At 47.3% G+C, this 15,968-nt stretch overlaps 1 pseudogene; it reads right to left on the reverse strand.

Moving 5' to 3' along the window:
• LOC100770496 overlaps positions 1–11,124 on the reverse strand; it is a 32,207-nt pseudogene extending 21,083 nt beyond the window's left edge.
• Positions 11,125–15,968: the final 4,844 nt, after the last annotated feature.

A 15,968-nucleotide genomic window follows, 5' to 3' on the forward strand; every position in this document is an offset into this window, starting at 1 on the left:
CACATACATACATGCAGGCAAAAAGCACTTGTATAAGTAAAATAAATAAATCTCTGCAAAAGGGGAGCGGGCTTCTGGGAGACAATCAGTGGGTGTAGCATTGTCTTGTAACCATGAGGCCTTCAGCTGCATCCCTAGAATCCAATACTCACTTGATGACCACAGTATCTAGACATGTCCAGCTCTAGGAACAGCGAGAATCCTGTCCTAATTTGTGACTGGGAAAGGACGTCTGCAGTGCTACTCGAGCCACCGCTGTTCTTAGTTCTGAGACCGGCCAGTCTCCCCTAACTGAGCCTTCCTGACCACTGCGCCCCTCAGAACAGATTTGCATAGATATTTGTCAGGTGAGACACTGGAGGGAGAGTTGAGTTGGTGAAGGACACTGGGAGAACGGTGATTCAGGGACAATTGAAGGGGATATGGCAAGATGGCGACTCATGGTCTCTTCTGGCTGAAGATGGAGGTTTCTGTCCTACCTGCTCCCACAGCCGCTTTGCCCCGAATAAACACACAAAGACTTATATTAAGTATAAAATGCTTGGTTGATGGCTCAGGCTTCTTACTGACTAGCTCTCTCTTAATCATTAACCTATTTCTATTAATCTATGTATTGCCATGAGGCTATAGCTTACCCATAATCCATCATGTTACTCCTGGGGCAGCATGGTGTCTCTTCATGGCCTCTCTCTGCCTCCCTCTCCCCAGTCTTCTCCTAGTCCAGTAGTCCTGCCTATGTTTCCTGCCTGGCCATTGACCCATCAGTGTTGTATTCATCAACCAATAAGATAAACATATACACAGATAGACATCCCCCACATCTGGCTGCTGGGAAGCTTCCATTGGTGATGGGTTCCATGGATGAGGCCTGGATGGAGGCCCCACAGCTTCTGCTCCTGCCATGAGCCTTTTAGGAGCCTTAGCAGGCTATGGCCCTCTGCACTTGTGACTCCACCACCTCTCTGGACTAACTTACCCATCTTGAAGTGCCATGGAGAGTCTCAACACTGCAAATGCTGGCAACAGTGGACAACCTCAGGCAGGGCTCTGGAAGGCATTGCAGTGGCTGCAGAGTTCCTCCAGGGCCACCGGATTCTGTCCTGCCCGAGACTCTAACTGGTCTTGCAGAATCATTGGCTTGGTGCTGGGATGGTCAGAGTGCCCTACTAAAGTGTGCTGGGTCACCATGCCTGAGGCATTAGTTCAGCTGCGTGACTTCCAGGTGCTAGCCTGTGCTGGTGTCTGCTGGGCTTTCTGACTCCTCTCTCAGTTGCCTTTGGAAACTGTTGTGATATTTTCCCTGGGGAAATCTGTCTGTATCCACCCCAGATTTTAAAAAAGCAGCAATAGAATAAAGACACGATTCCACCTAGGTCTGGACTGGTAAACCACTCGATTTATGGGTCATATTCCGGAGTGTGAGTGACTTAGGCAAATGCATCACCCAGAACCTCACCTTCTTGAGTCCCAGTTGGTCTCCCAGCTTGTAAATACTGTAATACCTTCCATGAGCACATGATGGAGGAGGGAGTGGCTGGAATCTCAGCTAAGGGTCTGATGACTTCCACTCCTATGAAGCAATGTTCATAGGTTTGGCCTTGTGAGGGTCTCATCTTCTAGGGGTGTCACACTGGAAGTCATAGGTGCTCTGATTTCAAGATGATGAAGGCTGCGTCATGCCTAGAATCCAGAGTTTCCCCCAAAGACTTCGATAAAAGACCAGCGGCAGCAGCAAAGAGAGTCCCAAATACCCAGGGCGACAGCATCCAGCCAGCCTGTGAGCCTTGGAAAACAAACGGAGAAAGATAAATAAGGATACACAGCTACTAAAGTAATAAAGAAAACTTTGACGTTTTAGAGCCAATCTGGTATCAGAAATAGATTTTTATCTTTATTTTTCATTTGCCCTTCCATCTATAGATCTCAATCCAGTAAAGCAAATAAATGCGCTGATGTTACTGGCTATATATTTTACACACGACAGAGGCATCACAGTAAAGCCTTTTCTTCCGTGTCGGTAAATAAAAGTGCTACTTCAAACATAATCAAAGAAGTAAGAAATACAATCGCCAACGAGGAAGCAGACTGCTGCTCTGAGCATGCTTTTAGGGACCCCTTGGCAGTGCGGACTCGTGCCTGCTCATCCCTTAAGGGACGGGACCGAGTCCTGCCCAGGTTACAGGGCAGACAACAATCCCACTCTGACACACATGATGAAATGCCAAGTTCTGGCCTTGGGCTTGTGGGTAGCCATGATGGCCAGCATCTAAGAGAGAAGGTATAAGGTGGTTCTGGGAAGAACAGCCAGGGAGATGGAGGGGGACAGAGGCAGGCATGAGTAGGAGACCACCTGCTTACTGAAATGGTCGGGTTGGATGCCAGCAACAGAGGCTCACAGCCAGCATGCTCAGGGCACATTAGGCATCACACCCCGAATGGCCTCTAGGCCACCCTTGTACCTGTCTGTGGCAGGCTGGCCCACATCCCCATTACCTTCCCAAGTTAGTCTTTTTATGCAGCCACAAGGGACATGATAGTGTGTTACATTGACCTGCTGTATGCAGTTCCACTTTGGACTGTTAAATTCCCAACTCCTGGTGGTAACCCAATCTTGTCACCTCTTAGAGGCAGAGGGACGACTGTGACTAAGTCTTGGGAAGACTCAGCCTGAGCTTGCACCTGAGAGATCAAGAGGCATTGTGTTGGGGATCCCCTTTGCCTTTTCTGGAAGCTTCTCGTTGAGTGTTGGAATGCAGCCTCCTGGCATGGACAGTTCAGGATAGCAGATTGTAGATTCTGAGAACCTGCTGACAACAAAGAATTATGCAGATACAGCCCTTGCTGAAGAGGACTGGTCACTTGGAGACAGCTTGCTTCTTGCCCAAGTGATCAGTTGTTGGGGACTGAAAGCCAGCCAGCGTTTGGGTCCTCCCCAGCTCTCTCTCCTCCTCACTTCTGCTTTGGTCTGGGTGCCACTAGTCCTGCTGCGTGGATGGAGCAGAGATCTCTCTGTGGTTTTGCGAACTCTCCATATGTTTTGCAGAAGTAAAGGATGGCGTAATTTATCACCGTTGAACATGCGCTTTGTTCAATGACAGGGTAATTAGACATTCTTTCGGCAGACACATTAAATATATACTTATGCATTAAGGCTCTGTGTCTCGGATCAGCTCTGTTGATTTATTCCTTATGCTTGGATCTTTGCCTGTTGATAGCCATATAAAACTCAACTTCCCTGCCAAGGAACAAAAGTGACAGGAGAGAAGTAGTGGTTTCCATATGTTACCCAAGTCAAGCTGGGGGATGGGCTAGGGAAGGGAGAAGTTTGTGCTTGGGTGTACACACACCATCAGTAGCCAGCTGAGGCTGGATTCTCTCCCCCACCCCCTCAGCTAACATTAATTATGCAGTGGCAAAAATAATTTTGCATACATAATGCTGACCTCTCTCACTAGAGGGCAACAAAACCCCAGCTTAAGGAGCCTCCACCTTCTGTTTCCAGTGACAGGAAGAGTTTAATAAGGAGCCACACGGATTTCGTAATGAACTCCCTATTAATTTTACATAAGTGGAAAGTTACTTTGGAAAACCAGGCTCAGATCCTGCAGAAGCACATTCGGCCTCCTCAACAGGTGGGGGGAGCAGCTGCCTGCTGGGTCTGTGTTCTCATGGCTGGCCCAGCAGGCATCAGCTGACGTGGGGGTGCATTCTCCCAGCAGTTACCCCTGAGTCTCCTCTTGATTGTGTAGGACTGAACTACCCTGCAGGTCCTCAACCTGGGTGCTTCATCCTCTCTCCAGGTGATGTCCCCAGGTTCTTGATGGAGCCTGCATCCTGCCCATGTACCTGGCCCTCTACCTCAGCCTGCCTTGTCTCCACCCCTAGATGGACCCCGAAGCAGCTACAACTATCCTTTGTTGTCTTGGTTGATCTTGAATCTCTTCCAGGGAGTTGGAGATGAGCCTGAAGGAGTGGAGTCCATTTTGATTTCTGCCCACAAATATGAAGAGAGAAGACAAGGCACTCAGTGCCAAGTACAGGATACCTGGGTGTTCTGTCTGGCTTCTGGGCAGGAAGTATTGGCTAGATCCTACTAAGGAAGGAAGGCCTAGGAACTTGGGATGGGGAGATTGCTCAGTGGTTAGAGCACTGGCCATTGTTTCGGAGGACCTAGGATTGGCTCCCAGCACCCGCATGGTGGCTTGTAACTCCTGTTTTAGGGGATCTGATACCCTCTTCTGACAACTTTGGTGCTATATGAATGGGGTGCACATATTCAGGCAACACTCATGCACACAAAATAAATAAATCTAAACAGATTTTTTTTTTAAAAAAATAAAAGACCTGGAAACTTATGATAGGCTCTGACTGGGGAAGCCACCACCTGAACGTACCTTTTGCTACTGAATTCACTTAAAATGTTGTTAGAGAAGCAAAGCAAAGCTTCAGATCTTCAGGGTCTTGTGCCAGTTGCTACCCATGTGAAGGACACTTGGGATCTCTTCTGTGAGAAGCCTTTCCTGCCCATAGGAGTAACGAGAATTATATTGTCTTCCACAGGAGGAGCAAGACATGTTACCAACATTCTCAACCACCATGGCCTATTCTTTGACAGGAGTGTCTTAAACTTGGTGCTCAGCTCTGTTGCCTGGGCCTTGATTTCCCATGGGAGCATGGAGAGTTAGGGGAGGGAGGGATAGAGACCTACAGATGCATTTTTTGTATTATTTCTGTCATCATTATTGTTGTTTAGTTTATTATTGTTATCATTGTGCAGTGGACAGAGAGATGCACAGAAGTTCCAGCTATTTCCCAGGTGTCTTAGTTTCTTTTCCATTGCTGTGATAAAACACCATGACCTAAAAGAACTGGAAGGAAGAGTTTATTTGGGCTTATGGTTCATGGCAGGTTAGCATGGCAGTGGGTGGTAGGCATGGGTGCAGAGCCAAAGTGGAGAGCTCACATCTCAACCAAGAACATGAAGCAGAGAGAGAGAGAGAGAGAGAGAGAGAGAGAGAGGTGGTTTAAGGCTTTTAATCTTAAAGCCCACCCTCAATGCCATACTTCCTCCAGCAAGGCAGCACCACCCAAACCTCCTTAAACAGTAAGTACCACCAACTGGTGACCAAGTGTCCACTTGCCTAAGACCATGGGGGACATTTCTCATCCAAGTCACCATAGCACGTGACTTGTTGGAACTTGCAAAGGTTCCTGATGATCCTTGATGCCTTCAGCCTTGCTGTTCTCCCTGGGAGCACACACCTGGGCAGGAACCCAAATGTGAGCAGCACTGGCCTGGCATCTCAACCCTCCAGTCCAGGAGCACAGATTGTTTGTCCAGTGCCCAAGTCCTTAACAATTTCCTCCTCCACGTAACTCATCCTATGAAGACAGAACTAAATTAAAAGCACTCCAGAGAGGAAACAGATTGCAGCTATAGATTAGGAGCGCAGCCTAATCCTTCACAAGCATTAAATATTTAACGTAATTGCACCACAGGTGCCAGGAAGATGTCAGCATTGTTTAATTAGACTTAATTAAACATAAGGAAAAGTCAAATGCGAATTCAGGTCGAGTTTTTTTAATCGATTACAAAACCTCCCATCTTGAGGTCCCATGTGTGGCCAGGTGACACTTGCCCTGTGTTAACTAGGGAGCAAGCCTAGCAGGGGGGTGGAGAGACCAAGGGAGAAGATACACACGCTGTCTCTGAGCAGGGGACTGTATTTGTGCTTTTGAAAATAAGAGACTGTGTGAGCAGTTGCCCTCCTCCAACCTGTGGAATGTGGACATTTGGCTTCCGCCGGTCTCTGGTTTCATTATTGATCTGACCCCCTTTCATTGGGTTGGGGACATTGAACCTCCGACCACATCTGCTTACACAGTCGTGTGTAAAGACACCCATGCACATGTGGAAAGGGTCACGTGAGAACTCTGCTTTTCTACACTGGAAAGGTCATGAGGAACATGTCAAATCGCACCTGCACCATCAGCCTGCAGCCCTGGCTATAATGGCTCTCCAAGTCATGTGACTGCAACATTAATCATTGTGGCTGGGGTGGGCTGGGGTGGGCTGGGGTGGGCTGGGGTGACGCTTAGCTAATAGAATGCTTGCTTAGCGTGCAGGAAGTCCTGGGTCCATAGCTACTCAAGAGAGGTTTGCATCTCACAATCATTAAGTGAGTCACACCTGCAAAGTCATCTTACCTCGCAAGGCAGTGGTTCTCAGCCTTCCTAATGTGACCCTTAACACAGTTCCTCATGCTGTGGTAACGCCCAGCCATAACATTATTTTGTAGCTATTTCATAACTGCAATTTTGCTACTGGTATGAATTGCAATGTTCATATCCGATACGCAGGGTATCTGACATAGGAATCCTATGAAAGCGTCCCAACTCACAGGCTGAGAACCTGTAAAGCAACAAGTCTACAGGGTTTGAGGGTGGGGGCATTTAGGAACACATTTCTTCTTTGAGAGTAAAACCCTTCAGCCACCTCTCTCTCTCTCTCTCTCTCTCTCTCTCTCTCTCTCTCTCTCTCTCTGCCTCGTGTTCTTGGTTGAGATACAAACTCTCCATTTTGGCTCTGCACCCATGCTTTTCTAGTTGCATCACCCATAACTTATGACTGCCTTTAAAAACAAATGAACGAATAAATGAAAATCCCAAGTCCATTGAGAAGCCTTTTGGCATGAAAGGGAGCTTTTGACGGAGTTCTGTCGGGTGCCTACATACTTCATTGACGCTCTTGTATGTGTACATACACATCAGCACAGATGAAGACCGAGCATAGACCATGATGCTGTGTGGGGGGATCCCTTGTCTAACTCTCTCACATTCATTCTTCCCTCCTTTCCCATGTTCTGTTGCATTTGAAATTATATTACTTTTATCTTAAGCTGAGAAGCCCTGTCAATACTCACTAAGAATGCCTTTAGAACAGACCTGTTAGTCTCCAACAGGAGCTCAGCCAGGCTGGAGATTAATACGCCATTCATCTCTGACAAATGGGCTAGTTCTCTAAACCTTAGAAATTGCCAAAAGTCAAAACACTTTCTGACTTACAGTCTTATTATTTTTTCCTCTGCTTTGGCAATATAATACGTTATTTGCAGAAATTGAGGTGGTTTTTTTCCACTCAAAGGTAAAAGAGCTAATTTTTAGAAAATTGAACTTTCCCTACAAGAGATTCCCAATTTGGTGGCATGGGATCCTTTGTTGAGTGCTTGGACAAATGGAGCTCAGCCCCACAAAATGCTGAGAAAGGGTCTGAGCATCATGTTTTAGAAATTGTTCTGGGCGGTTCTGACGGAACATTGTGAAAACTACTTACTGGTCTACAGTATCTGGTCTACAGATGCAAGGCTTCTCAGTTTCTGGGGCACAGCCCAGCCGGAAGCAGATGCTGAAAGACTGGCATAAAGTGGGCGCCCATGTGTGAACCCTGCTGCTCTAGTTTGAAGGTGGCTCAAAGTTCAGGTGTTGGTGTGCTGGCTATTTTTATGTCAACTTGGCACAAGCTAGATCCATCAGCAAGGAGGGAACCTTAGTTAAGAAAATGCTTCCATAAGATGGGCTGTAGGCAAGCCTGTAGGGCGTTTTCTAAGTTAGTGTTTGTGTGTGTGGGGACCCCTCCCATTATGAGTGGTGCCATCCCTGGGCAGGTGGTCCTGGGTAATGTAAGAAAGCAGGTTGAGCAAGCATGGGGAGCAAGCCAGTAAGCAGCACTCCTCATGGCCTCTGCATCAGCTCCCGCCTCCAGGTTTCTGCCCTGTTTGACTTTCTGTCCTGACTTCCTTCAGTGATGAACTATGACGATGTGGAAGTGTAAGCAAAATAAACTGTTTCCTCTTCAACTTGCCTTTGGTCATGGTGTTGCATTGTGTCGACAGAAACCCTAACAAAGACAGCTTGGAACTTAATTTGCAGTGCCACAGTGTTGATGGTGGGACCTTGTGATGTGGCCAGGTGCTCTCCCCTTTGCATGGATTCCTGTCCCTTCTATGGGAATAGGTTTGTCATGTGTGCTAACCCTTGAGCTCGGCTCCCTCTGCTATTTCATGCTTCTCTGGTTCTATCATCTCTGATGTAAGAAAGAAGCCCTCCTCACACGTGGCTCTTTGATCTTGGCGCTGCCGACCTGCAGGCTGTGAGCCAAACACACCTCCATTGCTATATACTGCCATTCTGCAGTGGTCTGTCATAGCTGCCGTGCCAGGACTCAGAGTAAATACAGAGTTCACTAGAATGCTTTGCTGTGCCTCAGTTTTGCTCACCTGTCCCAAATCTCACACAGGAGTCTTGGAACAGGCTTCTTAGGGGGGAAATGTATTGAAAAAGAGGCCTATACCTGGCTGTTGAGGTTCAAAATAGGTTTTGTAAATGCATGGTGTTGCTCTCAAGCTATTGAAAGCCTTCTGGACCCCAAGAACAGAAGCTCTGGGTTGATGCATAGCCAGTGTCTTGTACCAGACTCATATTCTGCCTTTTTTCCAGGCGCGACAAGAGCTCTCCTTGCTTGATGGTGGAGGGCAGATGCAGTGTGGAGCCCAGAGGTTCACAGTCAGCAGACTGAGAGTGAAAGGTGGCAGTATTTCCCGTTCTGGGCCTGGGAGGCACCCGTCCCAGCTTCAGGATGTGAGAGCAGAGATGTGGAATGCCTGAACTCCCTTCAGCCCGGGCTTGGGATGTGGAGGAATGCTACCACAAGACTAGGAGAAATATATGGGTGACACCGGGGGACAGGCCTCGCTAGTGGGGAGGCCAAGGGACAGCTACGGGAAGAGCCAGGCTCAGGCTTACCTGGGTGAGCACCACAAGCCACAGCCGGAAGCCAGTAGGGACAAGCATATCAGCACGCATGCCCTGATGCAGGTTTCAGTCCCACATCTGCTTGGATACATTACAGCTGTGGGGCTCAGCTCCCTAAAAGCAGACTCAGTTCCCGGTTAAAACAGGAAGGAAAGCCTGGTAACCTTAGGAGACACCGATGTGGCAGAGAACCTGGGGAATGAAGATTCACTTGTTGGGGCTTAAATGCTCCCTAAGGTTTCAGTAGACGGTGAGAGCTGGTCATTATTAACCAGTGCTCATCAGTGCACAGTGCATTACTTACAGACAATGCCAGTGCAAACCAGGTTCTCTGGCTAGTAGGGTAATCCACTTTAACATTCTGAACACTAAACATTAAAGCATACAGTAATGTGATTTTCCCAGAATGTACCAGGGTAGCATACTTTCCTAGCCTTCAGGACTTGGCTTGCTTCCCTCCTCTTGCCTTGGTTCTGTGGTCACAGCTTTATCTGCCAGTGAGGTCCAAGGAAGCATGTCAGGGCAGCTAGGCATTGGGGTCAGCTTTGAACCATACTGCTTACTGACATGTATTGTTGTTCACATGTTGAATGTGACCCAACCTGTCTTTGGTGGGACTCTCCAGGCTTCTCCTTCCCGCTGGAAAGTCCCCAGGATATAGTCAATCTTACATGCTTTCCTTCCTTGCTATGCTGCATTTCTTCTAAGAGTTACTATGTTTGTTGTAGAACATTATTTTAAGATGTGTTACATTTGTTTATGCTTTGGAATATTTGTTTAATGATGCAAAGATTCGTTGCATTCTTTTATGTTGCATTTGCTTAAATCTGTGAAGGTGTCTGTCTAAAACAACTGCTTAGGCTAATAAAGAGATGAGTGACAAGGCAGGAGAAAGGATGGTGGGGCTGGCAGAGAGAATAAAGAGGAGGAGAAAAAGAGAGAAAAGAGATCAGGAAAGAGAAAAGGAGGAGAGGAGGAAACCAGGGTCCAGCCACCCAACCACACAGCCAGACACAGAGTAAGAGTGAAAGTAAGATATACAGAAGTAAGAAAAGGAAAAAGCCCAGAGGCAAAAGGTAGATGGGATAATTTAAGTTAAGGATAGTTGGCTAGAAATAAGCCAAGCTAAGGCTGGGCATTCATAAGTAAGAATAAACTGCTGTGTGATTTATCTGGGACCTTTGTGGCAGGCCCTCCAAAGGAGTAAAGAGTAATAAAACAGCCATTAATGTTTCCCAGTTCTCTTTTGACAGCTTTATAAAACACGTGCTGCATGCATGCACGTGTGTGTACATATTTGTGGTGTGCATGCAATGGGACCCACTTTGTACCCAGCAGGAGGATCTCTTCAAATACTGCAGGGCTTGCTAATGTGCTGGTGGTTACCATCTCCAAAGGGATTCTCCACAGTTTTGTGGCCAGGCCGTGTATGCACGCCCAGCTGTTTCTGTACTTGTGAAACACACAGCCACCAGACTTTAAGCTAGGTTTGTCAGTTCTGCACGCACTGGCCACCACACCAACAATAGCTCTGTTGGTTGAGAAGATGACCTCCTTTGATCCTGAAGGCAGCTTCACTTGGGTCTTCTTGGTCTCTGGGGTCACAGGGGATGGCTGTGGATATATAGTTCCTGGAGGCTTGTGCCGCTTGCCAAACTTCTCCCGGCTTCTCCTCCAGACAACACACCATTGTATCCTCAGGCATGGTGTATAGCGTGCCAGGTATAGCATGCTCAAAGAATGATCCATAGTCCGTAAGGCTAAGATTTCTTTATTCAGATAAACACCAGCCAAATGTAAGCCAGAGCCTTCCCAGAGGCAGCAAGCTAGGAAGGCCAGAGAGAGAAGGGCTCTCCACGTGTCTGAGGTCCCTTAAGAATCCCCCCCCCCGCAGCCCCCCCATGTCATCCTGCACCTCCCCTGACCACGCCCTCACGGGCGTGGCCAGGCACACCTGTAGTGGCTACTAGGAGGCGGGGCTACAGTGTCTCTCTACAATGGTGCTCATGGGCAAAACATTACTGATATCGAGTGGGCCTTTTTTCTGCAGAACACACATTTTCTGGTGTGGATTCCCTCTGCAAAGATGAACATCTCCATTTGCTTCTTAAGTAGGGATCATGAGAGATGCCCTTCTCCAGGGAGCGCCACAGCCAGGGTCATGAATGGTGTCCTTTATGATGCACTTAATATAGCCATGCTGTTCAGCGAAGTCCACAGCAGGCAACCGGGTGCACTCAACATGTTTCGTGTGCCTGTATACCAAATACAGAACCCTGGTGTCTTCCTCTGACCTCAGACCATGTGGCCCATGGTGAGAGTTCTGCTGGCAAGTTCAGCTGAAAGACTGAATCTTAATTTATGAGACAAGTTCTCTCACTGAACCTGAACCAAATGGAGAAAACTAGTCCAGCTAGCCAGTGAACTCTGCCCCTCCCCAACACCCCCAAAGGCTGGGTTTACAGCACTCATCACTGTGCCTGCTTTCATGTGAGCGTTTGAGATTTCATGTGCACATGGCAGGAACTTTACCAACTGAGCCGTCTCCCAGCTCCATTATGTGACTTTTTTATCCCTTACATTCATCAGTCTGGGCTTGTAGGCTTAACTCCTAAACCCAATATTATTGAATCTCTCCTATATTTGCTTGTTGCCAACATAATGTGAGTTATAGAAAAATAAAGTCCCTTTCCTTGTGTGTGTGAGTTGGGATGATGGGACACCCCCCACTTCCCCACTCAATGATGGCTGCTTGTCTTCTACAAAGTCACCCAGGCCTGGCGTTTTGTACATGGAATCCCTAACTACCCATCAGCCCCTCCTAATGGTCACTCCACAATCAGGGTGTGCACACTTTATGGTCACCCAGCTTGTGTATGGACAAGTCAGTGTTGGGGCTTTGTATCTGGCTGAGTCTACTGTTGGGCCCTGCTGCAGGGACTGTCCTCTGCATCACACCCCTGATCGAGGGCTCCACAGTCAGTCAGAGCCCTGGGCCCTCTCCCAGATGTACCCTTTCTGTCCCATATGCCACCCAGTCTAGGGTCCCTGACTTTCATGGCCGTCCTCCTGTTAATACTGTCCTTACACCATTTATCATATCCTGGAATATTCTCTAAGACCCTTCCTCTCTGATTGTAAGACAACCCTCATGACAGCAGACACTTCAGAAGCCAGCCCTGACAAAGTCACAGAACCTATCAAGTGAACGTTGCTCTCCATGCCTCCTGTGTCCCCTCTATTCCTGAAAGACGACATCCTGTCTCTTTCCCCTCTACCCATGTCCCTAATTACTGGCCCGGGTCACTTTCCCTCCACAGGAGCCAGCAGCACCAATAGCCTGCTCCCTGACTTCCTACCCACCTAAGTTTTCTGGGGCTGCTTGGAACATTATCAAAGCCTTTGAAGTCTTGCCTGATTCCCAGGAACACCTGCACAACTTGGCAACTAATTTACAACTTGGGATGCTCAAGTGAATTCACAGAGGGGCAGAAGTTACAGCACTGTCCCCAAAATGCAGAGCATGGGACCAGGTCTTAGTAGAAGCAGGGGGGATCTGCATGGGACAGAATGTAGCCACAGAAGGCAGAAGAGTCTCCTTTCTGAGTAAGAGCCCCACAGACACATTTTCACTTCCAGTGCAAATGGGACTTCTCAGACAAAATTGTTAGTGGTCATGATGGCATTGTTAGTGGGACCATGGGTGTCATCATACCAAAGACACAGCAGTAAGGGATGCATTCATGGAGGCAAAACCTGCAGATGCCTGGTGGTGGTGCACACCTTTAATCCCAGCCCTTGGGAGGCAGAGGCAGAAGGACCTCTGTGAGTTTGAGGTCAGCCTGGTCTACAGAGCAAGTCCTAGAATAACCAAGGCTACACAGAGAAACCCTGACTCAAAACAACAACAATGACAAAACAAAACAAAAAAGAAAAAGACCGCAGAGAGGAGGAAGGACACGCCAGCCAAGGAATTCGCGGAGTCCGTGACACTGAACACATGGGAAAGAGTCCATGCCCATGAGTTCATGTGGCAGCAATCCCTGGTTTTCATTTCTGGGTGATGGCTTCAGATTTATGGCTTCCAACTCTAGAAACAGGTGAACTGTTGGGTCTGGGGCGCTAAGTCTGCGGTGGCCTTTTACGGCAGAGACAGGGAGACATTTACAGTCTCAGGGTTTTATTCTCAGAGAAGCTGCTTGGAAGCCTGGCCCTTGATGTGAAGGGAAGCTGAGGGCAGGAGAGAGCCGACAGTGCATGTTTATTCTGGACATGCTGAGCTCTGAATGAATCCAAAACACAGGAGTGGGGACTTAATCGGGGCCGGGCATATGCCTCAGTCATTAAAGTGCTTGTCTTGCAATCATGAAGACACAAGTTCAGTCCTCAGCAACACCATGAAAAGCCGTGTGCAGAGGCATGAACTTTTAACCCAGACCTGGGGAGGTGGAGACAGGGAGGATCCTTGGACTTGCTGGCCAGCCAGCTAGTTTAGCATAACTAGTGAGCTCAATGTTCAGTAGAAACCAAGTCTCAAAAATTAAAGTGAACAGTAAATGAGGAAGATGTTTGACAGTGGCCTCTGGCTTCTACAAGCATACACACACACACACACACACACACACACACACACACACACACACACAGAGAGAGAGAGAGAGAGAGAGAGAGAGAGAGAGAGAGAGAGAGGCCTTTAGAGGAGGACTGTATGTGTACTTTCTCACAAGCTTTCGTTCCATGTAGAAATGCTTTCATCTCCCTAGAGTTGGCCTTCCCTTGTTCTTATTTATTTGTTTATTGTGTGCATGTGCACACCTGTATGTGTGACATGCCACACTGAACATGTGGAGGTCACAAGACAACTTGTAGAAGCTGGTTCTCCCTCCCTTTCTACCATACGGGTCCTGGGGCTGGAGGTGCCCTGGGGCTGGGAAGCAGATGTTTTACCTGCTGAGCCATTTCACCAGCTCGGAGAGAAAGTCTCCTTAACTTTCCAATCACCACCCCTTTTCATGTGAGAAATTTCATACAACTTCCAGGTAGATAAACCGGGTATCCAAATTGAAGATTTACTGATAATAAATGATAAGCAACTTTATTTTAAAACATCTCTTTAGCATACATGCCAGGTTATCATTTATTAAAGATGAAAGCAAATTTGCATACCGATGAGATGGGCATGTTTCTCTAACCTAGAAATTGAATCTTGGCTGAATATTTGATCCTGCAGGATGCAGAGTATATCCACTTTTTTAAAAAGAACTTATTGATATTTTGGTTTTATAATAATCAATTCTGAGAAAATTCTGCTTTGCATAAGTACATAGTACAAAATGGCAGAAGTATGTTTAGAGCCACTTCGGAGATGGCTGGAAATTCTGTCCTAATCCCAAACCAAAATTTGTCTAATGATTTTTTAAGTGAAACTCAAGTTATTAACTCAAATAGAAATATTAAAAATCAAACATTCTAACAAGATGATACTCTGACTTGGTGCTTACTTCCTGAGAATAAAATATTGAATGTCTTCGTTTTCCGTAATCAAACGACCACGTTGCTATAGGAGCAGAAAACCAGTATGTGCTGTCCATGATAAGCAGCGATCTGCAGTCTGAGCCTTGTTTGCAGGCAGTGTCTGCTGGTGTAGGGCCGTGTGCTGGCAGATGCACAGCGAAGTGAACCTGCTCTGTCTTCAGAACCAAAGCCAGCATGAAGTCACAGGACATAGCCTTAGACTTGTGAAAATTCTATTTCTAATTAGTTCTCGGTTGCTCATACCCAGAGACCTTTTACTGTTGACAATCTTTCCACAGTCCTTGCATTCAGCTGCATGAACAAGTCACAGCCCACCATTAAAGAAGCCAGATAGTAGAGGAAGCAGTAACTGCTGGGCCTCACCATACCTGACCTGACTGGTGCCTGGATTATCCTGGCATTTGTTCACAGCAGCATCCGTGGGCTCAGCTGGTGCCTCCCTCCAAGCGTTCCTCTCCTCCCGTCTAGTCATGAAACAGATGTGACCCCATCTTCTCCTTCCATTGTCCCCAAATCTACAGAGCTGAATTAAAGTCAAATTTGAAACAGCTTTGAGTTTGCTTAAAGACTTCTCCATCTTTTTGCTGAGATTGTGGCAGCCGCACTCTTGTGAGCCAAGTTATCCTGGTGGATTCAAAAATCCGCTTGCCCTTTTTCATCTTTAGCATGTGATGACGTCAGACTGTGCCATGGAAATAAAAAAACAGGTGTGATAAACATGAGAGCCTCCTGAATGCTGTTTGGAATCTAACGGGTCTGTTGTGGCGTTAGTGATCAGATGCTGGTGCCCTCTCTTAAGCAACTCAGGGACACTAGGACTTAACTGGAGTGTGTCTCTTGCATGTGTGTGCCCCTGTGTGTGCCCATGTGAGTACTGGCATGCTCACACCTATGTGCCTGGGCATGTGGAGACCAGAGGACAGCCTTGATATTGCCTTTCAGGTGCCACCTATAGTTTTTGACAGGAACTCTCACTGGCTTGGAACTCACCACGTAAGATAGGCTGGCTGGCCAGTGGTCCACAGGATCCTGCTGTCTCCACCACCCCATCTAGGGCTTAACACCATGCTGGAGCAATTTATGTATTCTGAGAATTGAACTTGGGTCCTCATGTTTACAGAGGGTGCTGAGCCTTCTCTCCTGGAACAAGAGTATAGATTTTAGGTGACCCAGTGGTGCCATCTGTAGTCACCCAAAGACCTGCTCACAGCGGAGTGAATGACTTAAAAACTGCTGATTGTTTCTGCTGACTGATCACATACATTGCCTTCATCCACTGTGAGAGACAGAGCTTGGTGTGGATGGGCTAGTCACCCAGGGATCTGATTTCACAGGCCGTGCTTGTCGTCTTCCTGGGAGGAGTCACACACAGACCCAGAACTACAGAACTCAATTCACTGTCTTATTTTATTTCTTGAATTTTAGAGTCAAACATGATTTTGAATGTGGTTTATTCAAGGGCTTGAATTCATCTCTTAAATAAATTGCTTTGCGTTTTCTGGAAAGTAGAGATGTTGGCCGCAAGTGTATACTATCATTTAAATACAAGAATGAGGAGTCTCTAGGGATGCTCGCTGCCCGGAAGGCTCACTTAGAAGAAGAGTCACTCACTGGTCTGGGTG

Source organism: Cricetulus griseus, chromosome 6, assembly GCF_003668045.3.
Source record: "Cricetulus griseus strain 17A/GY chromosome 6, alternate assembly CriGri-PICRH-1.0, whole genome shotgun sequence".
Taxonomy (NCBI): domain Eukaryota; kingdom Metazoa; phylum Chordata; class Mammalia; order Rodentia; family Cricetidae; genus Cricetulus; species Cricetulus griseus.